This window comes from Fukomys damarensis, unplaced genomic scaffold (assembly GCF_012274545.1).
Source record: "Fukomys damarensis isolate Sample0158 unplaced genomic scaffold, DMR_v1.0_HiC HiC_scaffold_3, whole genome shotgun sequence".
NCBI classification, from domain to species: Eukaryota; Metazoa; Chordata; class Mammalia; order Rodentia; family Bathyergidae; genus Fukomys; species Fukomys damarensis.
In genome coordinates, this window is record NW_022900915.1 from 38256025 (window position 1) to 38261626 (window position 5602).

At 37.9% G+C, this 5602-nt stretch overlaps 1 protein-coding gene across 7 annotated transcripts in view; it reads left to right on the forward strand.

The window, feature by feature from the left end:
• Mef2c (myocyte enhancer factor 2C) overlaps window positions 1–5602 on the forward strand; it is a 138022-nt gene that overhangs the window by 53255 nt on the left and 79165 nt on the right. The window lies entirely within an intron of this gene.

Below are 5602 nucleotides of genomic sequence, written 5' to 3' on the forward strand. Positions count from 1 at the left end.
GAAGAGAAGTTTTGTGAATTAACTGAAAGTCTCTTACATGTAAATGGAGAAAAAGTGCCTTAACTGTTGGAAATATAGTCTAGACATTCATGGTTATTCACTTTTTCCTTCACCATGAATTTTAAATGGAAGCTGTATTTGTGTGACATGAATAGCTTAATAAGTAGGAGTTAATAAGCATAGCATTACTCTCTTGCATGCATCACCAAACAAAGATTTTCTTATATTCATGGGAACGAGGCCTTTTGTGGTCATCCATTTAAAAGTTTACAATATAGGCAAATACTCGGTCTAAAAATGACTTTCACTCTTTTCACCATAAAAGAGACTTTGAAAGATGTCCAAAACTTTTTAGGATCTTACCGACAACAAAACAAAGAAAACACCCACACAAGATACTAGTAACACAAAAACTATAGGCAAAAATTTTTCAGTTAATCCACTCCTGAAATCCTGAATTTTATAAACAGGGGCATATGTTGTTGGAATTTTTTTTTCTAAAACTCCAATGATAATGTCTACACGATACAATTAATTAACTCTGAAAAGTTTACACGTCCAAACATTCAGTTTGACGTTAAAAACTTATACATCAGGAATGCCTGGGACGAAACTCATTTGTCTTCACACTGGGGAAGAGTGGACTGAGTTAGGCAGGGCAAGGGTAGCTGGCTGTTTGTTCACATCTTAATTAATAAGCAACAAGCAAATAGTCTCTTTAATGTTAAATAGCAAACTGTGGTCTTGGGAGAGAATGCAGGACTACTGGATCCTAAGAATTGCGCGAACAGAACGGAGCCTGCAAAACAGGTATCCTATGGCCTCAGAGAGGAGACAGCACACTGAAGGAGGCTACCAATAGCCTTTGGGTGGCCAACCAGATTGTACACCCCTAGGAGAGACCGCCCTCTCCCTATGGTCCGTTTTTATCTTCCTGAACCTACAAAGGAAACCAGAATAGATTCCTTTCATTTTTGTAACTTCAGTGTTGTCATATCTAAGTTATAATGAAAAGAAATTGTTATTTGTGCCTCCAAGTCCAATAAGCCATTAAGAACCAAGAAGCTTTTCATGTTTTCAAGTTTATTTACCTTTATATTATTATATATTTCAAGGTATGTGGGACTTGTACGTGACTGAATTGAGCTAAAGGATTAATAATGCTGAGAGTTATGATGGATTCCTTCAGTGTTTTCAAACATATGAATTGATTTAGATCAGGACAAAAAGCTATAAATCTACCGGTATTAAGGCACTACTTTTCAATCAGTTTATAGCTTGCAATTGACATTTAGAAAGAAACATTGAACATTGTGTACCATTGACTATTCTGGCCTTGTTATTTGGACTTGAACCTGTTTGGGATGTTGTTAAAAATTACATGAATTCACCTTTACACTTTGTTAATAATGCTAGGTCATTTTTGGATTTGTGAGATTCATTAATATCTCCCTTTCATTTGCAATGATAGAAGAAAAATTTCATGGTTTGAATTCATGAGCTTCCATTAAGTGCTATAAACCTAAGTCTCACATGGCAATACAGGAATTTGAACACTGCTTTTAGGCTAACAAATGAACTTTTAAGTAAGTTTAAATGTAGTTGCCTGTAGCGTTAACTCTTGGTGATATTAAAAGTTATAATAATTTTGGGAAAAGGAAACAGTATCTAAATCCACTTTACTTTAAATCTTAAAGATGAATTATTTGACTTTATCCTATAAGGTTTAGGATCTACTTATCTTCTTCACTAGAAAGATACAAGAGGCCCTATAAGTCAACACTCTTAAATGGAGCTAGTAAAACTGAAAATTCTCATGTTTAAATAAATATTTCAGTGATCATTGTCAGACAGCTGTTGACAATTTTAAACAGCTGTCACATGTTGCTGTTTGTTATAGTCATCTCTCACCTTCTCGGAAAGCATGTTAGAGAGCCATTTGGGAGGGGTTCCCAGATATATAGGTCAGCTCTGATAATCAAAGCCAGCACATCTATGGCAGCAGCCCCAGCCTGGGCTTCCTTTACATTGTGTGTTCACATGTTGAAAAGAAAAGTGCTCACTGCTCTGCCTTTTTTGAAGTAGCCTTCCCCACTGTAGACTGTCTTGGGAAACTTCACACAATGCCTCACTGTCATCTTTTCTGAACAGTCATGGAGACTCCCCTGCCACAGCACAGCGATGATGTATTGTCTGTGCATTGAGCAGGGTGTGTGTTTACCAGGCAGAGAAAAACTGGTTTACAGGGTAAGCTGGAGCATTACAGCACTGTTGGCATAAGCTGGGTATCAGAAGTATAACTGGTGGAAAACAGCATGGCTATTTGCTTAAGCTGAATTTTGCCTTTATCATTTATAAGGGACGCAGAGAACAGCTAAGGTTCTGAAACTCCACTTGTTTCCATAAAATAGTTTAGGCGAGGATAAAAATTAACAGCTTTTTTGTGTTTAATTTCTTTCAGTTTCCAAGTTTATAAACATTTTTAATCTAAACAAGATGGCTTTCTTAAGCAAATATGGAATAATAAAATCCTGAATTGTCAGAGTTTTACAAGCTTGTTCAGGCAGTTTAATAAAGGAGGCACCAGTTATGTTCCAAGAGCCACATATACTGAGTTTCATTTAATCCTTCATACCCCCATTTTATAGCTGAATAATTTGGTTATTTACTAAATCGATAAGTGGTACTAGTCAGCAGTGTGCCTAGAGATTCAGTGATGAATCCAAATTCCACCCAGATTACTGTCTGTCACTGGGTCAGCAGAGCTCTGTGAAAGACCGAGGAAATACCTGGAATCTTTCGAGGTGCGCCTGCTCCTCAGCTCCTCCTCAGGAGCTTGACTGCAGAGGTGCACAATATCTTAATGAGTGAGTGTGTCCAACAAACCCTTACTTACTGCCAAAACCAGAAGTGGGTTGGATTGGACCTGTGGGCCATAGTTTGTGAACCCCTGATGGAATAGAACAGATATTAACTGCAGAGATGTGTCACAAAAATTTCAGTCGTGTGCTAGGAATGCAAATATCAAGCAACAATGAAAGAAGAGCAAGGACTAAAAGGTGGGAGGTAAAGATTGGTTAGGCAGGTGATGACTTTCTGGAGAAAACAGAGTTTTCAAAAAGCTTCTTAAGACAGGAAAGGGTTGGCTGAGGACCCAGTGGAAGGACGGTGGGACTTCTTGAGCCTGGTGGAGGACAGTAGAGAGGGCCAGGGAAGACTGGGTGCTGGGCAGAGCCCAGGTCACACAAGGCATTGAAGGTCCTCTTCAGTCCTGAATAACTGGCCAAACACCATGTGGTTACTACAGCCAGTGGCCAACATCTGTCGTGTTCACAGCAGCACAGCCTTTCTCAATGGTGTGTCTATTACAATGGCCAAGGCCATAGCTTTACGTCTTTGTTTTTCCTAATTACATTATGCTGCATCTAATAAAATGTAATGGCTAACAGCATAGTGTAGAGATAAACAGATCTGATTCTGGTCCCAGTTCTACCACTGACTAACTGGGTGACTCACAAACAAGTTGCCCAAACCCTCTGAGCCACATCAGTTCCCACATGAGTAGAGCAAAGATTCAAAAATGGTCCTTGCTTTGTAAAGGTAAAGCACTTATAAGGGCTTTAGCAATTTACCTATCAGCTGTTCCTCTTAAGACTCATGCTTTGTGAAGCATTAGCTCTTACAGTTAATGTGGTTTCTATCACAACATCTCCTGGATGTGTGGCATACTAACGCATGCTATCTGAACCTTCATTTGGAGAACTTAACCTTTAAAAGGTCTGGGGAAGATGAAAGGAAAGATGAAAGAGACTAAGCCAAGCATCTGGCTTACAATACCAGCACTCTGGAGGACTATGGCTGGAGAATCACAAGTTCAAGCCCAGCCTGGGCAATGTAGTGAATTACAGAGACCTTGTCTCAAAAACAAACTAAAACATTAAAAATGGCAGGCATGTTACTGAGTGCAAATGCCTCAATTTAATCCTCAATTTCTCCACCTGCATTTGTTTTACCCTAAAAGTACCCCCACCTATTAGTTAATCACATAATGTCACCTTATTTCATATGGTGCCTATTTTATAATTATTGGTGCCTAAAACAGACTTTGAAATGAGTTTTTGTCCTAAAAGGGCTCTTTTTACCAACAGAATATAATTAAAATTGTGTTCTATTAAGAATGAGCTATAAAAATAAGGCATGCTCAGCTAAACTTTTTATTTGTATGTTCATGGCCAAAATGTTCAGCTTTCCTACTTTGAAAAGAATAGGAGGGATAAACCCAGATTTATTTGTGTGGCTGATAAAATGTATTTAAATATTTGACTATATGTAAGGAGGAAATATTTGCACTTAGCAGAAATTAGGGACCAAAATAATAAGTTAAGGAAAAATGCATTTATTTAAATACTTTAATTTTTCTTTTCTTCCATCAGATCTGGAATACTAATAATTTTGGCCACCAAAACAAAATTTCATGTAATTATCCATGCAATAACTACAGCACAAACTGAACAGAATTAGCAACATTCTCCTTTTGATGGAATGGGAGAATTCTCTTATGACTAAAATGAATTCCAAATTCATAGATGTTAAATTTTCTCACATTTCTTCTTCTGATCTATTTCTGATCTATTTCTTTATGTGACTCATCTATGAAAAGAGCTAAGGGAAGAAGTTGGGAAAATGTGTTCATCGTAGATGTAGCTTCTGACAGTTTCCACATGCTGACATTTGTCAGCTGTATCTAGTATATTCTGCTCTACACTGAGAAGTAAAAGGAAGTATAGTGATTCCCTTAAATGACTCTTTGAAAAGAAAAACCTAATTTCACTCCTCGCTGTCTCCTCCTTTCCACATTTTCAGTTTTTAGAGTTTTAGCTCAAATTTCAAAGGAAACTTTAACACAACTTTAAGGTGATACCCAGAATATCAGCAAATAAGAGTTAATTTCGGTTTTAAATTTGTGCATTACATCCTACTACCCTAATATGAAATCGGTTGGAATCAAGGCAGATTCACTCTTTAAATAAGAGGACCTGGGTAATTGAGAGATACAAATTAATTGCTCTGAGAACAAAGCGTTGGTAAAATGTCTGTGCTGTGTCCTGCAGAACAGAACAACACAGCCACATTGTGGGTGGCACTCACTGGCCATTTCTACTCACAGCTTCCGTGTTTGTGGGTGTCGCTGTGAATGTTCCAGCATAGTTATGCTCACTCCTCAAGGAATATCTGAAATCTGTTCTAGATCTAGGCACTCGGAAGTTCAACCAGTGCCAAAGTGTTTGTTTTTCTGCCTCAAGACAATCGGCCTTGAAGTACCTCATCATGATGACTGTGTTCTCTTTTTAAAATGTCATTTCTGCACTAGTATTAAAAATTACACCGAACTCATTTTATATAAATTAAGTTGGGGTGTAGCCTGTCGATATACTAAGACGCAGTCCACCTCAGGACCTATATGGCCACATGCCCCGGGGCCTTCTTACGGTTCCCTTGCATATAAGTTAAATCATTACTCTTAAAAGTACTGGGAGGGGGCTTATATTCAGAGTTGAAATATTCGTGATTGAAAAGATTGAAGAAGAAAACCAGAAGCAAA